This window comes from Mercenaria mercenaria, chromosome 1 (genome assembly GCF_021730395.1).
Source record: "Mercenaria mercenaria strain notata chromosome 1, MADL_Memer_1, whole genome shotgun sequence".
NCBI lineage: Eukaryota > Metazoa > Mollusca > Bivalvia > Venerida > Veneridae > Mercenaria > Mercenaria mercenaria.
In genome coordinates, this window is record NC_069361.1 from 40,126,580 (window position 1) to 40,149,223 (window position 22,644).

Below are 22,644 nucleotides of genomic sequence, written 5' to 3' on the forward strand. Positions count from 1 at the left end.
TGAGTCTTTTCAATATTGTTTTGTTTGTGTTAATAGTATTATAGTGAATACCTGTATAAAGTCTTCATATACGGCAGTTCTTTCGCTTGCTTTCACTTTATTTGTCAAATTCTTCTTTTCGTCAACTTATCTCTTGAACGTATACAATTTGAACAAAGTGCGGGTTCTAACAAGACACTACCTTTTCGCATATAGCGGACACTCATTACCTTGAACTGTTTCAATCATTTCATATGTTACGATGATCATGTAAAATCTATCGACAGAGACTATCATTAAGTGAGTATTCAGAAGTGTTCAGCGTCGGTGTTTAACACCCATCAGAAATATGCAATTTTAATGGATCGGGATTAATTTTGTGAAACCTGACACGTCAACATATATCAAACTGCCATTAGACCAATTGCAAAACGCAAATATGCCATTAGACCAATTACAAAACGCAAATATACTATCTGTTGTTCTGAAAAAAGCAGGCGTCAATGAAACATTCATAAGCTTATAATGTGTTATCATGGTATTCTTTTAATTTGTCCTTACTTTGTAGATTATACACAATTTGTATTTTCTTTTGATATACAGTGTAGAGAGATTTCGCTATCGTTTTCTTTTAAAGTTTTTCATAAGTGTTGTAGTCGTAGTCACAAAAACCGAGATAAGACATGTTTCAAGTTCCTCAAAATTAGAATATCTGCCTTGTACTTATTCTGGCGATTTTTCAAAACTTCACGGTTGTGATAGGTTTTGTGGTGGCAATAAATGTCTTTTGCCTATTACATGTCTCTGTGGATAGTCTACAGAGAACAATAATTTTAAAAAGATCTAGCCCCACATAGACGGTAATATATACAACTACTGGTTTATTGTCATGATTCTGGTATCGCTCTAGTTGCTCGAATAATTCCTAATGACATATGACTTATTCAGCAACTACGACTTTAAAGTCATTGTTTACATAGTTCATAGCATAGTTATCCTATGAATATTGTATGCGTTCAAAAGGTTTATTTACAAGTACTGTAAAACATAAATCAAGTGTGAACGGCTGTGAATATAACTTTTGCAACGCCCTAGAATCGAGCTCATCGCGACTTCACTAATATTTGTAAAAAAAGCAGAATCTTACTTAATAATATAAGCCCTTCAGTATTTAGGTACACATACAAATCGATGGACTCTTTATTTCTCTAAGGTAGCTGTATAGGTATTGCAATTTACGATCTAAGAATTAACTCGTTAAGAAGTCACTGATATTATCCTGGACTTACTCAACGTGAATATTCGTCTTATGAATTGTGTCTGTCATCTTCTGAGATAACTATCATGGTGTAGTGTGTAATTCTCTTCTTTTGAATCAAGTCCATCGAGAGTAGCTAAACAGTTATCCAAGATTCTCGAGGGAATATGCAAATGTATTATATTGTTCTCTAGCTGAGATACTTTTTCTCTAAAAACCTGGAATATAAAGGACAGCTGACAAGTTTTCGCCAATTGTTTCTGACGTAGCTCTAGAATTCGTGTGACTTTTTTTTCAAATATCGTGAAATTGTTTGGGAATATTTGAGTCTCTGATTTGATGCACATAAAAATACGTAATAAAAGTCCGTGGTCCAAGCTAATGAAGAAAGTGAATTCTGTTGTAAATAGGAGTTTCATTTGAATTTGCAGAATACGAAGTGGTAAGGTTAGTGTGTGTTTTTATCCTTTAGTAATTTGACACAAAATTGAAAAAAAAAATAGTCATTGAATTATTTGCATTATCTGCTTTGTTTAGAACAGCGCTCGTGTAGTTTGAAAAAAAAAATGAAGCTGTTCCACTACGCAAGTTTTTGATTTTTTTTTGTATATTTTTGCCACTTCATTGCTGTTATCATGAATGCTTGAGCATCATTACTGTGTCATTATGATTGCTCATTAGCTTAATGAGAGAAGTATTGTCCTGCATTTTCTGGCATTTCTTTGGGCATGCGCATTAGGTATGTGATTTGATGGTTTTATGGCACATCAGTTCATGGATGCAATAAAGAGGGAGGAAGAGAAGTGTAGTTGATTTCAGTGTGAAAAGGGCCCGTGCTAATATAAAATTAACTTAATAAGTAATGTCGGGTTTAATATTCATTCAGTTCAATGGCATCGACATTTTATTCCGCTGCTAGATCTATATCGGAACAATAGGTGGTGTCCAAGAGTAACAGGTCTACACGATACAATGTCATCAAATGTGAGAGATCAAAATACATGTTGTCTGATAGTGGTTTGATACTAGGTACAATATAGTATATCTACAATACATACCTTTATGCGTTTTATCTATCATGTATTATAGTATTTGGCAAAGTGCGTTAGCTAAGACTTTTGATCTTGTAAAATGAAATAACCGGAAGCGGATTTTTACAAAATATTCTTGTAAAGAAAGAAAAACGCTTCAAAAGAAATTTACTTTCCATCACAAATGTTTTTGTTACATAATCATGACCGAGTTGCGTAAGAAAAATGGTGATCATCTTAGAATAACACTATTAAATATCTCTGCGTCCTAACTGAAGTGAATTTAGTTATTTCTGTCAGCTTTGAAGCCGTCTTAGTGAACTGGTAATTTATTGATTAATTTCAAAGCTTTAAGTTATTTATCTAACTAGAAAAAAGCGCAAGATATTGTGCAAAATAAGGCTGATAGACTGAATAATTATAGCTTACGGCGACGTTATAAGAGGGCATATTACAGCAACCGGATTACATAGGATTACTAACAGCTCACCAAATTGAGTAAGACGCTGATTTCTTTTTCCTAGCATGCGTTAAACGAAATCATATGTTTGATAGACCATTATTAAGTGAACAGTGTATTTTATTTCAAAATATGTTACAGCTACCCTACACCGTAAGGGTATTCATTTTGATGTTTTAACGTTCATCTGATCGTGTAAGGTAAGATTAATTATGTGCGTTAGAGCATTTAGATCAGAACAGAACATATAATTTATTTTGACTTGTATAACGTACATCATCAAACATACAATAATTTCAATTTTTAACAATACATAGGTCTAATGCGATATTTGGTACAGCAGCATTTCAAATTATTTGAGGATGAACAGTATAATAAAGCAATAAAGAAAACATACAACATGATAATGTGATATTACAGTGCATTATTCAAAATCGAAGTTCTGATATTCGTGGCATTTTTACAATACATTGCTAACTTGAATAGTGTATTCCTATTGTTACTTTGTATCAGTTCTAAAAACTTGAACATACTTGGTCTTGTATAGTAATACTTTTTGATATATTGTTTTGTTACATCTGTGTAACAAGGACATATAATGATAAAATGAAACTCATCTTCTATATCCCTTTCATTACAACATTGACAATAACGTTCATTTCTTTGTAATCTATTTCTGGCGTATCGTCCAGTTTGTATTCTAAGACTATGTGCAGAAATTCTAAGTCTAGTTATATACAATCTCAAATTGTTTGGTAATAGATCCAAGTTATTTTCATAAGTAAAACTGAACTTAAAATTATTGTACAGCTCTAGCACAGCACTAGTTTCTTTAGATACATACCAACCTTGAATAAAATAGTCAATAACACGTTGCCTAAATATATGCATAAAATGTTTACACTCAATTACATAAGGGTTATACCAAATATCTACAAAACCATAATCACATAAAAGGTTCTTTAATTTTAAAACCCAATTATTTAATCCTTTATTACAATCACTTAATGATTTTTGATACACATAGCGGAGAATAATATTATCAGTGTTTAATATTTTAAACCAATTAGATCATTATGAAAAAAATCAGCAAGTAAGAAAACCTCCCTCTTTATAACAGTTTAACGAAATTTCGCATAAATTAAGTTTTCTGTGTTATATATATTAAATGAGCACAATACAAATAGAATTAAACAGTTAGACTTTCTTTGTTCAACAATTATAAATTTACTAGTTTGTACAGCGTAGAAAACCGTTTAATGAAAATTTACTTTCAATTGAGAATTAAGGTAAATAAATTTAAGCCATTACATTTGATTTTATCTTAAATTAACAATTTGTTGACATTTTACATCAAGTTTGCTTGAGAAAATGTATCGGCATTTTGATCGTGGGTTTAACAGTAGTAATTCATTTGATAGCTACTGTATTCAGATTAATTTCTCGTGTTTATTTGATTTTGCTATGCATGTAACATTGGAACAAGACAAGGGGATAAGTAAAGTTGAATAAACTTTACACTATTCATTGATGAGTTAACAACCGTTTGGCGGGAAAATTGTGGGTCAGGTATCTTTATTACTAATGATATTCTTGATACCATATGTCAATTATTTGCTGATGATGTAGCAAACTGTGCTGAAACAGCAGTTAAACTGCAACAATGCAAGTAGTTCATGATCAAACACTAAAGACTTTCGAAGTGTTGATGTTCAAAAATTATCAGATGCACGTTTGTTATTGATATGGATACATTTGCAAGCTTTTTATAATGAATTATGAAGCTCAGTGTTGTTTTGTATAGTGTTACAGAAAATGTACGAGCGAGTCCCTTAACTTCTTATTATTTTATTATTTTTTAGTGTTTCTTTGATTCTTGCTTAAGAGAAAAAATGTATTTTGGTTTAATATTGTAATATAATATATAAAGTCTGAAAGTAAGTGATCGATAATGCATTATATGTTATCGGCCTCGGTATTACCACAGGTCTATGTCCTCATCATCGCAAAATAACTGTTTAATGTAAAACGCCGTTTTGACTTTAGTAGTTTTAATTATTTTCAGTAAGATTGTTCTTGTGAGTGCCATTATTTTCAGTAAAATTGTTCTTGTGAGTGCCATTATTTTCAGTAAGATTGTTCTTAAAGTCATGAGTGCGCTCGTGCTCGTGCCATACGTTGTGCTATTGATAAAGTTTATTACATTTCATAAACTTAAGATAACGCAATAGTTTTTTTTATAATGCTTTGATTTGGCCTGCCATATTTCTCTGCCTGTAGCTGAGTTATGACCAGTCATCAGGATTAACTGGTAGTTACACGTGGACTTGGCAGCGGTACTAACATTGTTAACTTAAAGTATGACCCTATCAGTGAACACTTACACTCTTGTCACGCGCCTCACATATCGGCACATGTGTGGTAATTGCTTACAGTAACTCATAATCAGCTTAGCAGATTTATTCTCTTTTGGTGCACCTAGATATCTTTTTTTAAGTTTCGAAGATTGCATGTATTAATTACTCATTGCAAGCTATTGAGCAAAATTAAATATTAAATAGATGTCGTAACCGTAGTGCAATTGCTGATTATCTAAGGTCAGTCGTTTTCAGTGATCAAAAATCATCCAAAAAGACGCATGTGACAATTTTATGTTGGTCATGAAATGAAATAAAGCAGAACTTCTCGTTTTCTTCGCAGAATCACCATGCACAATTGCAACATTGCTTTGTCGGTTACGTCAGTGATATAATTTAACCGGCATGGTGGTCGTTTTCTTAAAAGCATATCAATTGAAGAAAAGCAAGGGCCCGTATATTTCCTTGTAAATTAATATGTCTTTTAGATATTACATATACCTCAAAGAAAAATGTCCGTCGACATTAGCTTCTGTATAAAATCAGCATGAGTTTTATATACCGGTAAAACATCGTAATATAAACTACCTATTAGTAATACTTTTTATCGGTCGTATGGTCGTAAATCTTCCTTTAATTATCTGGACATAGTATTGTGTGTATAGTGTTGCCCTGGTAGCCTCTAACATAGTTTACATTTATTTTTACTTACAAGCTAATGAATTTATATATAGGTTAAATAATGTGATGAGCATTTTCTAGGACTTTTCAACATTCATACATAAGGTAAGCTTGTTATTTGACATTTGTTTCAGATGTATATGTATGTAAGAATTATAGGCATTCAAATATGTTGATTGCATTATTGCTCTGATTGTTTAATATTATTATAATTATATTCATTACACCCGAATGTATTAAAATTTGATTTAAATGACTAATATATTTGCATAGTTGTTTGTAAGATATAATGTGTGAAATGATGATATAAAATCTTTTCCATCTAAATCTGTTCATGGCTTTTGCGAATAAAAGTATGCAATATTACCTAATATAATATTTAATCTCATGAGAGGAATGCTTATAATACTTGTTTCCATCTCAAACATGGTCTGAAATTCAAAATATCAGTTATATTTAAAGTGTGTGTTATATTGATGTATTAATCACAGAAAAGTAATCCGTTATATACTTACAACCATATTTTAGTTCAGATTTAGTGCGAAGTTAATTAATTAAGGATTATCATAGTATGAATCTTTAAATACATTTTATCCCTTGGTGTACATGATGTACGAGATGTGATTCTGCTCTTTGTATACTGACCGCTGTAAAATGTCACTATAAAATATCACCAGTAGCCACTGAACGTTTGATGTCAAACGAAAACTTTACTGCATCTGTCACCAATGCGTTTTCAAATTTTCCCACTGGCTGTTCATTTGCAACTCGTATAATTCTTTTATTAAGACACGTTTCTCAATATATTCATTATACGTTTAGTACGTCCTTCCATTTTTGACACATTCTGAAATTGTTTCTTTTATGGCTGTCCAAAGGGTGTAATTGATACCATTGCGGTGTGGTTAAATCTAGAAAACTTCATTATTTTCTGACTTTACCGAATAAAGGATCGGCATATTAATTTGCATAGTTACATAAAACTTTTTTATTTGTCTTTCTTTTTCTAATACAAAAAAGTTATATGTGAGCGGAAATAAATGATGTTTTGTCGAACCTAAACTATACGCCAATGATGTATATAATTACATGCATGGTATTGTAATGTGCAATTATTACTAAATTACGTTTTGTAGTTTTATGCTGAAATTTGAACTTGTGCACATTATTCTTGTGTGTCTAAAAAAATGTTGTTCGTTTTTTTCTTTTATACAAATAGACTCGAATCTTCTTGATCATAAAATCAAATATGTTTTAGTTTATCTCCATAAATCATTCCACCAGAAGTTTTTTTTCATTGTTTCAGTTAATTGTCTATAACCCATTTATATGCAGTAGACAATACTCTTTACATAATTTTGTTTAAGATATATACACAGCTGTTACAAGACTATCCTTTCTTCCAAGAGATTTTAAAGTATTATAAGTATGTATTTAAGCCGCATTTATTGTTAGCGCTAAATGTATGATACTGAATTGTTTGTCGGCCTCCTTTACTAAAATATCATCTAACAACATAAGAGGATCATATTGATTTTCCCATTTACGCCAAGAAAGTATATAATTACCTGCATGATATTGTAACGTGCAATTATTACTAAATTACGTTTTGTAATTTGATGCTGAAATTGGAACTTGTGCACATTATTCTGGTGTGTCTAAACAATTTAATTTCACTTTAAAATAGCTTACTTTATGGAGTGTAGTTTCGAAAAACATCATTTATTTCCGCTCATTTAGCAACTAACATATCGTTTATATATTAATCAGAAAATTTCCGAAAGAACAATGAGCATATATACGAAAGTTTATTCTTTCACTCAATACATAATACATATAAGATAGAGGTAAAGATGTGTTTATTTTCAAGTTTTCCGATTGGTTCCAGTAGTACATTTCTGGATGAGCAATATGCATAAAGTTTCATATTTTATCATTTTGTTTCTTTTGATGGAACTTGTTTACTTTGGTTATTTCGACAGACGATTCGCCAGAACTATGTTTGAATCCAATATCTTTAATTCCACTCACAAAATCAACTTTCGAGATTTATTGTACATTCTGTAATATTTGCAATGTTTTCATTTCTGCTAATATTCATAAGCAGTGCAACAATATCTACTGGCATAATGCAAATATTTCCCTATCTACAGTCACTATACGCTACGTTTTTTAATGATGTAAGAGGACGTAAAGGCAGCAAATAAATATTTTTGTTAACGAACCCCGTGGTGCATCAACTTGATCAACTTGTAAGAGTCAGTGACAACAACACTTTGGTGGCTCTGATATCATATACTACTGATTCAGAAGCAGTATAACGCTTTCATATCATTTACTACTGATTCAGAAGCAGAAAAACGCTCCGATATCATTGACTACTGATTCAGAAGCAGTATGACGCTCTGGTATCATTTACTACTGTTTCAGAAGCAGTATAACGCTCCGATATCATTGACTACTGATTCAGAAGCAGTATGACGCTCTGGTATCATTTACTACTGTTTCAGAAGCAGTATAACGCTCCGATATCATTTAATACTGATACAGAAGCAGTATAACGCTCTGCTATTATACACTACTGATACAGAAGAAGTATAACACTCTGATATCATTTACTATTAATCCAGACTCAGTATAACGCTCTGGTATCATTTACCACTGATTCAGAAGCAGTATAAGGGCTCTGGTATAATTTACTACTGATTCAGAAGCAGTTTAACGCTCTGCTATCATACACTACTGATACAGAAGAAGTATAACACTCTGATATCATTTACTACTACTGATCCAGAAGCAGTATAACGCTCTGGTATCATTTACTACTGTTTCAGAAGCAGTATAACGCTCCGATATTATTTACTACTGATACAGAAGCAGTATAATGTTCTGATATCATATACAACTGATACAGAAGCAGTATAACGCTCCGATATTATTTACTACTGATTCAGAATCAGTATATGGGCTCTGATATCATTTTATACTGATTAAGAAGCAGTATAACGCTCTGATATTATTTACTACTAATTCAGAAGAGTATAACGCTCCGTTTACTGTTGGAAATGAGCATGTAATTACAGTAAAAATAGTGCTTTAAACAGATTTACATGTATATAAAGGAAATTGCATACATATAACAATGTGCATGAACTTTGTACATTAATAGAATAGAAAATAAGCTCATAAAACATAATACATAAATTCTTTATATTCTTTTCACTTTGCGGTATTGACCTATATTAGAAAAAGAATGTTATAGCTCAAAATTAAGCGAAATGTAATTGTATTTTATTTGTTGTGAAATGAATACAGCTTGTCGCCATAGGGTGGTAACGCACAAGAATGGATCTGCGATATTAGACTGGAATGAAACCAGTATTCACATATTCATTTTATTCTGCAAGATTAACTCAACTAAATACAGTGGATTTTTTACTCCTTTTATAGCTAATATCCTGCCCCCTTACTTTTATGCCATTCATGGTTATTGGTTTTCTGTCAGTGTTCTATTTATTTCCCAGCTTTCTGATTGTTTCTCATAGAATGTATCTAGATTACAATCAATCACGGAAAAAACTTTGAATCTCTCCTCTATTTTTCTCATTTGTCTTATATAAATACATGACGTTAAAATGATAAATAATAGTGTTCCACAGGACTTCAAATACGGCAGTCCAAGTACCGTACACAATCTAGACCATTCCCTTGAGTAATATAAGAAGAAGGAATGTGTGTAAAGTAATAAAAATATTTTCAGAACTTTTGATATTTTTTCTCTAACATGTGTCACTCTTAATTTAAGACTTCGCCACAATACCGAAATACATGTCTATTTCAATCTGGTCTCAGGCAATGATTATCGTGTCAGTCAAGCAAGAGGGAATATCCAGAAATATTTTCTGAAATAACATGAAATCCTCAGGAATATTCAGAAGTACTCATTCAGTTGACAGAGGCAAGTACAATGTTTAACAACTGACAGATATGTGTAAATCTGACGCATCAGGTTGATCTTGTGACTATCAGACTGCCGCGCCCGAGTGTCAAATCAGTTGTTCTGTTATCATGCGTTTCATTATTTCGTATATTCCTTCTCTTTTAAGCTTGTGGATTATGCAGTATTCATATATTATTCATGCGCATTAATTATGCAGTCTAACGCAAAATGCTTTATAAGTATTCATCTCTTGCATGACTTGACAAATGCATATACGTTCGTGATTATTTAGTCGGTACGCACCAGAGACGATAAAAGCCTCTAAAGAATTTAGTTAAAGATATCGTGGATTGTCGTTTCTATGGTGGTGAAAAAATGTCGTTGGCCTCGCATTGTTGCTGTTAATGGTGACAAGACAACAATAATTCAAAAGCTGCAGTAAAGTAATACATACTGATATACATCTATTGGTTTTCTACTCTTGTTGCTCGAATACTTCCTGAAGACTGTTGATTTATTTATGATCCGCGGCTTTAAAGGTTTTGCGTTGGATATTTCTGAGAAATAATTACCCTATGCAGACTGAATTTATTCATTGGTTACATTTACAAACAGTTTAACACATAATTTAAGTGTAACTGGCTTGGAACTTGATCATTTGGTGCTTACAATTTATGGCCGAGGAGATAGCCTTTGCAGTTATTTGAAATCAGACTCAATACAAATGCATTGATATTTTGGAGCTTTGAAAACAAGATTATTACTTAGTAGCCCTGCCTTAATAAAGTAGTATGCTACAGATGTTGTCTTATGCTATGTAAGTCAGTCATTGCTTACCTACTCATAAAAGTGATTAATCGTCTTTTAAAATCATTGTTTTTGTTTCTTTTCTCTTCAGAAATTGGTAATTGCTCATAAGTGAGACATTGGTGATTTTAATTCTAAACTAGGAATAGTAATTATAGACCTGAGGTGTTAAAATGTATTATTACACGCTATAGCACTTAAACTAATTTTGATGTCCTCCCACACAACAAACCTCTTTAATTTTTATTAAGTCTATCAGGAGGGCATTTGTGGTGCATCCTTCTGGTACTGTATCATGTCTGTAGAGCCTCTAAAATAGTACTCAGGACATGTTCACTACTGTATTGGATTCTCTCTTGATCGCATCTAAATAACAATAGACCGCCGTATCTCATAATAACCTAGGAGCTGTGTTTTCTATCATCATCATTACTATAAGGGAATTAAATGTGTAGGACTGGGATATATTTCTGTGTAGAAAGCATCGGGATACTTATATGATTGGGCTAAATATACTTCTGCTGTAGCACACAAGGTTGGAGTTTATATTTTGTGGTTATCGTTTTCTACTCTGTTTAAAATACATCTATATTTTATGACTGGTAAATTCGACTTCTTTACTCGGTCGGTAACTGTTCAAATGGAGGTACATGGAAGGTGAGAAATTATATCCTTGTAAACAAACTACCAATATTCCATGTATTTAATGATTTTTTGTTAATGTTTTTAATATAAAATAGATTAATATACAACATAAATGTCACATTTTAGAAGATTTTTATTTAGTTTTTTTTAGGGTTTTTAGCAACCTCCATGTTGTTTCAGAGAACTTTCAGTGTTAGTAATTTGAAATGAAAAGCCAATGGATTTTAGTTAGTACTTTTTTCAACAAACACGTATATTCTGCACAATACGAAGAATGTTTATCAGCGACTTTGTCACAAAGGGACTATGTTTGCAAAGTGTAGCTTTATTATAACATACCCTTATCTGAATATCATCAATTATAGCTGTCTTAATTCTTTAAATCTTGATGGACAAATGTTGGTCATGTGGCTCTTTACAAAAGACTTAATACCGGATTAATCTTCTTTCTTTATTTTTCAGTATTTTCATAGTAAATGGATATCTGGTAGCTTTCAAAAATGCGCATGAAATAACAAAGCTATGTTTCTGAATTCTAGCAGAAGTAATTTTAAGTCTGATAGAATGTTTGTGAACCGTCCATTTAATGATTAATTTCAAAGCTTAGCCAAATGACATATGCACAACAGATTGATAACTGAGCAAATATTGCAAACAGTGGCCTTATTAGAGGGCAGTTATAGCAACCGGATTACACAGGATTACCAAAGGCTTAGGAAATTGAATGTGATGCTGAGTTGCCGGGTTCCAGTTGTAATTTCTTGCACAAATATTCAAAAATCACAGGCTCGACAGCCAACAATTCAGCAAATTCCTTGCGGCAATATCTTAATTAGTTCCAATTTAGTTTGGTAGTTTCATGTTTAATCTACTTATTTATTTTGACGTTTTGCGGTCATTTGATCATTTGAAATATAAGGTCAGATAAATTATAAGCAATTATTTACAGCATGCAGGTAAAGTAAAGCAACCGGTTAGGTGAATCTTTTCCTTCATAAAATTTATTGAGCACAATGAAAATAATCTTACACTATAGTAATAATACTTTTCCTACTAATAACAGAAGTTTGCTAGTTTGTACTGCATAAAAACCTTTAAATATATATTTTATTTGTTCGTATGTATGAAATGAAATTGACTTTAAATTGAGAATTAAGGTAATTTAAGCCATGACATTTGATTTTATCTTGAATTAACAATTTGTTGACATTTTAGATAAAGTTTGCTTGAGAAAATGTGTTGGCATTTACAATATGGGTTAACAAATATAGTGGTATTAATTAATTGGCTACTTTCCTCAGTTCATTTAATATTGTTTATTTGATATCTTATAAATTGTACGAGTATTATTTTCATAATCAAATACTAAAGACTTCCAAATGATGATTTTTTTCTTTAAATTGTTACATACTTAGTTACTATAGATTGGAATGTCTTCTTAAGCTTTCTTTAAATAATGATTTACACTGTTTGGTGTCACATCTTAGTGTTTAGCTACATACAGACAATTGCGTGTCTAGTCAATGTAAAAGAAGTACAAAATTATGGGTATGATTTTATATTATTATAATATAGCTTTATAAATATTCTTTTCATATAATTCTTATATTCTACCTCGCACAGGCTGAATGTACAATACGCTGATAGAACAGACATGCAATTTTATAATATAAAAACAGGTTGTGTATTATATTTCTAAGCTCGTAGATAATTTTTGAGAGGGCTTTGAGTGTTTTCAGTATTGTTTTGTTTGTCTTAATAATATTATAGTGAATACTTGTACAAAGTCTTCATGTACGGCAGTTCTTTCGCTGGCGTTCTTTGTATTTCTTCAATTTCTTCGTTTCTTCAACTTAACTCTTGAACGTATATATTTTAACAAAGTGCGAGTTCTAGCAAGACATTAACTGTTTGTAAAGTACCTTTTTACAGATAACGGACATTGGTGAATTTATTACCTTGAATATAGAACTGTTTCGATCCGTTCATAAGCTACGATGATCGTGTAAATCTATAAACAGAGACACATCTTACCATTAAATCCCTAAATCCCCGTGAGTATTCAGAAGTGTTCAGCTTCTGTGTCTGGTTTAACACCCTACAGAAATATGCCTCTTTAATGCATCAGTTTAGTTTTGTGAAATCTGACAGGTCAACATATAACAACCTTCCATTAGACCATCATGGTATTTCACTTGGTAGATTATGTATAATTCGTATTGTCTTTCAATATACAGTGTAGAGGGATTTCGCTTTGTCCGTAAATACTGCAGAGTATGTACAAAACCGGAATAAGACTTGTTTCATGTACTGCAAAATTATGGCTATTTGAGCCGCGCCATGGGAAAACCAACATAGTGGGTTTGCGATCAGCATGGATCCAGACCAGCCTGCGCATTCGCGCAGTCTGGTCAGGATCCATGCTGTTCGCTTTTAAAGCCTATTGGAATTGGAGAAACTGTTAGCGAACAGCATGTATCCTGACCAGACTGCGCGGATGCGCAGGCTGGTCTGGATCCATGCTGGTCGCAAACCCACTATGTTGGTTTTCTCATGGCACGGCTCATATTTTTTTCTGGCGATCTTTCAAATTTTCTGGTCTGTGATAAGTTTTGTGGTGGCAATAAATGCCGTTTGCTGGGAACGTGTCACTGTGAATAGTCTCAAGAAAACATTAAAAATCCTAGTCCCACATAGGCGGTATATATACATCTACTGGTTTTCTGTCATGATTCTGTTAGTTCTCTAGTTGCTCGAATAATTCCTAATGACTTATGATTTATTCAGCAGCTACGACTTTAAAGTCATGGTTTACATAGTTTATAGCATAGTTACCCTATTAATGTTGTATGCGCTCAAAAGGTGTATTTACAAGTACTGTAACTGTAAAACATACTTCACGACTTAGCTCCGAAAGGGATTTTTCTTAAGTAGAATCTTATTCAAGCCCTTCAGTATTTAGGTACACATACACACTGACGGGCTTTTGAATGGTTTGTGTATGTTTCACTAAACATACTGCTTTTGAAAGTATCTATTTACGGTCAAAGAATTAACTCGTTAAGAAGTAACTCTGATATTGTCCTAGCCTTATTTAACATGAATATTCGTCTTATGAATTGTGTCTGTCATCTTCTGAGATAACTATCATGGTATAGTGTGTTATTATCTTCTTTTGAATCAAACCCACCGGGAGTAGCTAAACAGTTATCCAAGATTCTCGAGGGAATATGCAAATGTATTATATTGTTCTCTAGCTGAGATACTTTTTCTCTAAAAATCTGGAATTTAAAAGACAGCTGACAAATTTTCACCAATTGCTTCTGACGTAGCTCTAGAATTCGTGTGACTTTTTTCCAAATCTCGTGAAATTGTTTGGGAATATTTGAGTCTCTGATTTGATGCACATAAAATACGTAATAAAAGTCCGTGGTCCAAGCTAATGAAGAAAGTGAATTCTGTTGTAAATAGGAGTTTCATTTGAATTTGCAGAATACGAAATCGCACGATAATTTCCGACTGCCATTACATGTAAACTACCCTAAGTTGGTGTGTGCTTTTATCCTTCAGTAATTTGACACAAAATTAAAATTGATACACATCGAGTTATTTACAGTATCTGTAAAGTATCACTTCATTGCTGTCATCATGAATGATTCTGGATCATTATTATGTCATTATGATTGCTCATTAGCTTAACGAGAGAAGTATTGTTCTGCATTTTCTGGCATTTCTTTGAGCACGCGCATTAGGTATGTGATTTGATGGTTTTCTGGCACATCAGCTCATAAAATGAAGATGAAAGATACAATAAGAAGGGAGGAAGGGAAGAGGGGTGGTGGTGTAGTTGATTTCAATGTGAAACGGGGCCGTGGAAATATAGAATTAACTTATCTAATAAGTTAATGTTGAGTTTAATATTCATTCAATTATTCTATGGCATCGACATTTTATATCGGAATAACAGGTCGTATTCAACAGTAACAGGTATACATGATAGATCTGAATAAACGTTTTCTGTGTAAAGGAAGAACAACACTTCAAAAGAAATTTTATTTCCAAAACAAGTGTTTTGTTATTATAATCATGACTGGGTAGTGTAAGAAATAGGGGTGATCTTAGAATATTAACACTATTAAATATCTCAGCATCCTAACTGAGGTGAATTTAATTATATTTGTATTGCTTTGAAGCCGACTTAATGAACTGGTAATTTATTGATTAATTTCAAAGGTTTAAGATATTATTCTAACTAGCCAAAAAAGTCAACAGATTGTGCAAATGAGGCTGATAAACTGAATAATTATTGCCTAAGGTTGCGTTATTAGAGGGCATATTATAGTAGCGGGATTACATAGGATTACTAACGGCTCACCAAATTGAATAAGACGCTACAGCAGTCTTTGATGCATGCGTTAAACGATTACAAAAGAGTAAAATCCGTAATCAAGTGAACAAGTGCAATTTATTAACCTTCAATACACCACAGACAAGCGATAAGAGTATTCATTTTGATTAATTCTCGTAAAAAGTTCTGAGAGTGCTTTGAGTCTTATCAATATTGTTTTTGTTTGTCTTAATAATATTATAGTGAATGCTTGTATAATGTCTTCATATACGGCAGTTCTTTCGCTTGCTTTCTCTTTATTTCTTCAATTTCTTCATTTCTTCAACATAACTCTTGAACGTTTATTTTAACAAAGTGCGAGTTCTAGCATAACACTTACTGTTTGTTAATTACCTTTTCACAGATAACGGACATTGGTCAATATTCATCACCCTTGAATACAGAACTGTTTCGATCCGTTTATATGTTATGATGGTCGTGTAAATCTGTTGATCATTAACTGTTCAGCGTCTGTGTCGGTGTTTAACAAACTACAGAGATATGCAACTTTAATGCATCAGGTTAATTTTGTGAAATCTGACACGTCAACATATATCAAACTGCCATTAGACCAATTGCAAAACGTAAATATCAGTTGTTCTGAAAGAAAGCAGGTGTCAATCTTACAATGTGTTATCATGGTATTCTTTTAATATCACCTTACTTTGTAGATTATGCATAGTTCGTATTGTCTTTTGATATACAGTGTACAGAGATTTCGCTTTCGTTTTTTTTTACGTTTTTCATAAGTGTTGTAGACGTATGTACGAAACCGAGATAAGACATGTTTCAAGTTCCTCAAAATTAGAATATCTCCTTATACTTATTCTGGCGATCATTCAAATATTCCGGTTTGTTATAAGTTTTATGGTGGCATAAATGTCGTTTGCCTAGAACATGTCACTGTGAATAGTCTCAAGAGAACAATAATTTAAAAAAACTAGTCCCACATAGGCGGTTAAATATACATCTATGGTTTATTGTCATGATTCTGGTATCGCTCTAGTCACTCGAATAAATCCTAATGACATGATTTATTCAGCAACTACGACTTTATGTCACTGTTTACATAGTTCATAGCATAGTTACCCTATGAATTTCGTATGTGTTCAAAAGTTTTATTTACAAGTACAGAAGACATAATTTAAATGCGGACGGCTTTGAACATATTTGGCAACGGTCCGGGAATCGAGCTCATCACGACTTTACTGATATTCTGAAGCTCTCTGAAAGAGAAGTTTTTGCTTTTTTTGTATTTTTTTTTTGTTGTTGTTTTTTTTTTTGTCTTTTTTTAGGTAGTCTTATTCAAGCCCTTCAGTATTTAGGTACACATACAGGTTGATGGACTTTTGTATAGTTTGTCTATGTTTCACTTATAAGTAGCTGTATAGGTATCGCTTTTGAAAGTATCTATTTATATGATTAGAGAATTAACTCCTTGAGAAGTAACTCTAATATTATCCTAGCCTTGTTCAATATGAAATTTCGACTTACATATTGTGTCTGTCATCTTCTGAGATAACTATCATGGTGTAGTGTGTAATAATCTTCTTTTGAAGCAAGTCCACCGTGAGTAGCGTAAACGTTATCCAAGATTCTCAAGGGAATAAGCAAATGTATTATATTGTTCTCTAGCTGAGATGCTTCTTCCCAGCTGACATGTTTTCGCCAATTGTTTCTGACGTAGTTCTGGAATTCGTGTGAATTTTTTAAATCCCGAGAAGTCGTTTGAGAATATTTGAGTCTCTGATTTGATGCACTTGAATTCCGTAATAAAAGTCCATGATCCAAGTTAGTGAAGAAAGTGCACTCTGTTGTAAGTAGGAGTTTCATTTGAATTTGCAGAATACAAAATCTGTAAAAATACATAAATACAGGTTTACTTTCCGAAGCTGGTGTGTGTTTTATCCTATAGTAATTTGACAAAAACTGAAATAGATATTCATTGAGTTATTTGCAGTATTACGTGTTTTAGACGAACAACGCTGGTGTAGTTTAAAACAAATATTAAAAAATGTTCTACTACGTCAAGTTATCGTAGGAAATTCCATTTCCTAGTTTTTTGTATATTTTTACCTCTTCTTTGCTGTCATCATGAATGCTTTTGGAACATTATTATGTCATTATGATTGCTCATTAGCTTAACGAGAGAAATATTGTTCTGCATTTTCTGGCATTTCTTTGAGCACGCGCATTAGGTATGTGATTTGATGGTTTTATGGCACATCAGCTCATGAAATGAAGATGAAAAATACAATTAGACGGGAGGAAGGGAAAGGGAGCGGGAGTGTAGTTGATTTCAATTTGAAAAGGGGCCGTGGTAACTTATCTAATATTTTAATGTTGAGTTTAATAATATTCATTCAATTATTCTATGACATCGACATTTTATTCCGCTGCTATATCGGAACAATAGGTCGTATCCAACAGTAACCAGGTGTACATGATACTATTTGTGAGAGATTTTGTTTAAAATCAGAAGAACTTTAATGCCCAAGACTAGTGTTTTGTTATATAGCCATGACCGAGTAGTGTAAGAAAAAAAGGTGATCTAACATTATTCAATATCTCAGCATCCTAGCTGAAGTGGATTATTATATCTGTAATGCTTTGAAGCCGACGTAATAAACTGGTATTTTATTGATTAATTTCAAAGGTTAAAGCTATTATTCTAACTAGCAAAAATGTGCAACGTATTGTGCAAATGAGGCTGATGAACTGAATGATTATTGTCTAAGTTGGCGTTATTAGGGGGCATAGTATAGTAACGGGATTACAAAGGATTACTAACGGTTCACTAATTTGAATAAGACGCTACAGTAGTCTTTTGATGCATGTGTTAAACGATTACACATAAGAGTAAAATCCTAAATCAAGTGAACAGTGAAATTTATTACACAGTATTCATTCTGATGTTATGACGTTCATTCGATCGTGTAAGGTCAGATAAATCATTTTAGGTCATAACATAAAACAGCGAACTAGGAAACCATTTCTTTTCGTAAGAATTTAACAAAATTTCGCATATTTTAAATGAAATTTTGTGTGTAAAGTATCAAATTAGCACAATACAAATAATAGAATAAAATAAACAGACTTTCTGTGTAAAACAATATAAATGTACTAGTTTGCACAGCGTAGAAAACCGTTTAATGAACATTTACTTTCAGTTGAGTTTTAAGGTAATTTAAGCCATGACATTTGATTTTATCTTAAATTAACAATTTGTTGACATTTTACATCAAGTTAGCTTGAGAAAATTTATCGGCATTCTGAACGTGGGTTTAACAGTGGTAATGTATTTGATAGCTACTTTATTCAGATTAATTTTTCTTGTTTCTTTGATATTGCTATGCAGTTCGTTCATAAACAAACAAGAAAGACCTTTGAAGTGTTGATTTTCTAAAATTATTGAATGCGTGTTTGTTATTGATATGGACTCCTTTGCAAGCTTTTCATAATAAATTTTACGAAGCACAGTGTTGTTTTGTAAAGTGTTCTAGAAGATTTACGAGCTAGAGGCCCTTCACTTCTTTAGGATTGTCTTTAGTGTTCCTGTGATTCTTGCTTCGGAGAAAAATGTAGTTTGTTTTATATTGTAATATATATAAAATCTGAAAGTAAGTGATCAATAATACACGGACTATTAGCTGTAATAAAAATAAATTTAGTTCCTGTGCCAGAATTTTTTTTATTGAAAAGCATAGAACTGTAATACTACGTCAAATTATATTACTGGCCTCGGTAAATATCACGTTCACTTGGTAATGTCAATTAACTTAGATATTTACCTCATCATCGTAAAATAACTGTTTAATATGAAACGCCGTTTAGACTTCAGTAGTTTTAATTATTTTCAGTAGAATTTTTCTTGGTGGTGCCATGAGAAGAGATTAAAGTCAGTGCGCTCGTGCCATACATTGTGCTATTGATAAAGTTTATTACATTTCATAAAGATAACGTCTTGTCATGCCGCTCACAGTTAGTGCTGATTTGTGATGATTGCTTAGAATGAATCACAAACAGCTTAGCAGATTTATTCTCATTGTTCATTTGATGCACCTCTATCTTTTCCTTTTTTAGTTTTGGAACATTGCATATATTTCTTTTTCACCGCAAATTATTGAACGAAATTAAATATTAGATAGATGTCGTAATCTTGGTGCAGTCGCTGACGTATTGTAGCTCATCACCTAATATCAGTCGTTTTAGTAACCAAAAAACATCAAAAACGCATGTGACATTTTTTGTGTATGCCATGAAATGAAATAAAGCAGACCTTCTCGTTTACTTCACAGAATCACAATGAACAATTTCAACATTTGAATCACAGTGCGCTTTGTCGGTATTAAAGTAACAGTTACGTTAATAATTTAATTTTACTGGCATGGTGGTCGTTTTTTTAAAAGCACATCAGTTGTAGAAAAGCAAGGACTCGTATATATAATGAATTTATATGTCGTTTAGATATTACACGTACCTCAGCGAAAAATGTCCGTTGATGTTTGCGTACGTATAAAATCAGCACGAGTTTGATACGTAATATAAAACTACCTAATACTTTCAGTCGGTCGTATGGTCGTAAATCTTCCTTTAATTAACTGGTCATAGTATTGTATGTTAGTGTTGCCCTGCTAGCCTCTAACATACTTTGTTTTCTTTTTTACTTACAGGCTTATGGATTATATATCTAATATAATGTGATGAGCATTTCCTAGGACTTTTCAACATTCATACATAAGGTAAGCTTGTTATTTGAGATAGATTTGTTTCAGATGTGTATGTATGTAAGAAATAATGGGCAATCAAATGTGTTCATTGCATTATTGCTTTAATTGTTTAATTTCATTATTGCTTTAATTGTTTAATTTCATTATACTCATTACACCCGATCTTATTTTCATTATACTCATTACACTAGATCGTATTAAAATTTGATTTCAGATTACCAATATATCTGCATAGTTGTTTGTAAGAGGTTCCTAAGAAACAAAACGTCCCAATTTAATATGCAAAATGATGTCATAAACTTCTCCATTTAAATATGTTCATGGTTTTTTTCATCAGACAGACTATGTTTAGAAGAAAGCACATATCACTTGTTTCCAGTTCAAACATGATCAGAAATTTAAAATATCAGTTATTTTCCGGGTATATGAGATGTATTAATTACAGAAAAGTAATGCGTTATGTAATTGCATCCGTAATTTAATTCAAATTTAGTGCGAAGTTAATTAAGTATTATCATAGTACACGGATGTTTAGTGTATCTTTAAACACATTTTATCGCTTGGTGTACATGATGTACGAGATGCAATTCTGCTCTTTGTAATCTGACCGCTGTAAAATGTCCGTATTAGCCACGACCGCTATAAAATGTCGCCAGTAGCCACTAAACGTTTGATGTCAAACGAAAACTTTACTGCATCTGTCACATATGCATTTCAAATTTTCCCACTGGCTTTTTGTTTGCAACTCGTATAATATCAACTGCTCTTTTCTCAATATATTCATTATACTTTTAAGTACGTCCTTCCATTTTTGACACATTCTGAAATCGTTTCTTTTATGGCTGTCCAAAGGGTGTAATTGATACCATTGCGGCAGTGTTAAATCTAGAAAACTTCATTATTTTCTGACTTTACCGAATAAAGGATCGGCAATATGCATATGGTTACATAAAACTTCTTTATTTGTCTTTCTATTTCTAATACAAAAAGGTGCTTCGTTTTTTTTAAGAAATTGACTCGAATCTTCTTGATCATTAAATCAAATATGTTTTAGTTTATCCCCATTAATCAGTAAACCAAAAGGTATTTTTTATTCTTTCAGTTAATTGTCTATATCACACATAGATGAAATAGGCATTTTTTTAACATATTTTTGTCTAAGATGATGAATATATGCACGCTTACTCACACTTACTAGACTATCATTTCTTCCAAGAGATCTTAAGTATGTATTTAAGACGCATTTATGGGGAGCGCTAAATGTATGATACTGAATTTTGTCGGCCTCATTTACTAAAATATTATCTAACAACATAAGAGGATCATATTGATTTTCCCATTTACGCAAAGAAAATATATAATTACCTGCATGATATTGTAATGTGCAGTTATTACTAAATTACGTTTTGTAATTTGATGCTGAAATTGGAACCTGTGCACATTATTTTGGTATGTTTGTCTAAACAATTTAATTTCACTTTAAAATCGGTTACTTAATGTGCTGTAGGTTCGAAAAGCATCAGCCTATTTTCGCTTATTTACCAATTAGCATCTTGTTTGTATATTAATCAGAAAATTCCCGATACGAATAAGGCTACCAGAAAGTTTGTTATTTCACTCGATGCATAGTTCATATAGATAAATATAAAAGACGTACAAAGTTTTAGCATTTTGAAGGTTTCCGATTGTTTCTCGTAGGGAATTTCTGACCGTCGATTTCTTGTTTATTTTGTTTACAAAACCCCAAACACTCACAATGACAGCTTTGAATCTTTCCAGTTCGCTTTAACATATGGTGTCAGAATAACGCAATAATGAATGTTTGTATGAAGTCTTAGCTGCATAGTTCGGTCGGAGGACAGGCTGCATTCTTAGAACGTATCTAATTTTTTTCGATATCCGATAGATCTTATATTAAATTTCCCTTTATTTCTCTAATTTCGCCATCAAGGTCTCGCTTAAAATTAGCGGAATACATGATAATACCAGAGAGTCTACGAAACTCGTGAACCGGTTTATTAACAAAATGAAAATAAGGCTCTAATCTCCTGATAATGTAACTTCATGCAATGCGTTTGTAAAAACACATTCACAGATCTAGGGACACTGGTCTCAAATAAATGTCATTCTTAGTTCATTACATTAGCGTGGTAGCCAATACATGAATATTTCGATTCGATCACATGTCATGATTATCGTGTCAATCAGGCAACAGAAAATATCCTGGAATATGTTGTGAAATATCACGAAATCAACAATGAATATTAAAAAGTGTTCATCCTGTTAACAGAGGCAAATGCGTTGTTTCGTTAATACATCTAGTTAATCTTGCAATATGTGTCATGTTAACGGATGTCAACCTGCCAAGG

The 22,644-nt window shown here is 32.3% G+C and overlaps 1 protein-coding gene across 13 annotated transcripts in view; it reads left to right on the forward strand.

Moving 5' to 3' along the window:
* Positions 1-22,644, forward strand: part of LOC123541046 (uncharacterized) — a 330,808-nt gene that overhangs the window by 272,851 nt on the left and 35,313 nt on the right. For 9 of the 13 annotated variants that reach the window (XM_045326409.2, XM_053544973.1, XM_053544968.1 and 6 more), the window contains one exon: positions 20,219-20,287. The exons of 3 other annotated variants lie outside the window; for them this stretch is intronic. The gene's annotated coding sequence lies outside the window, so the exon portion shown is untranslated. Of the gene's footprint in view, positions 1-11,145; positions 11,171-20,218; positions 20,288-22,644 lie in introns of those variants that run through there. One more of the 13 variants, XM_045326434.2, reaches the window with a different exon arrangement.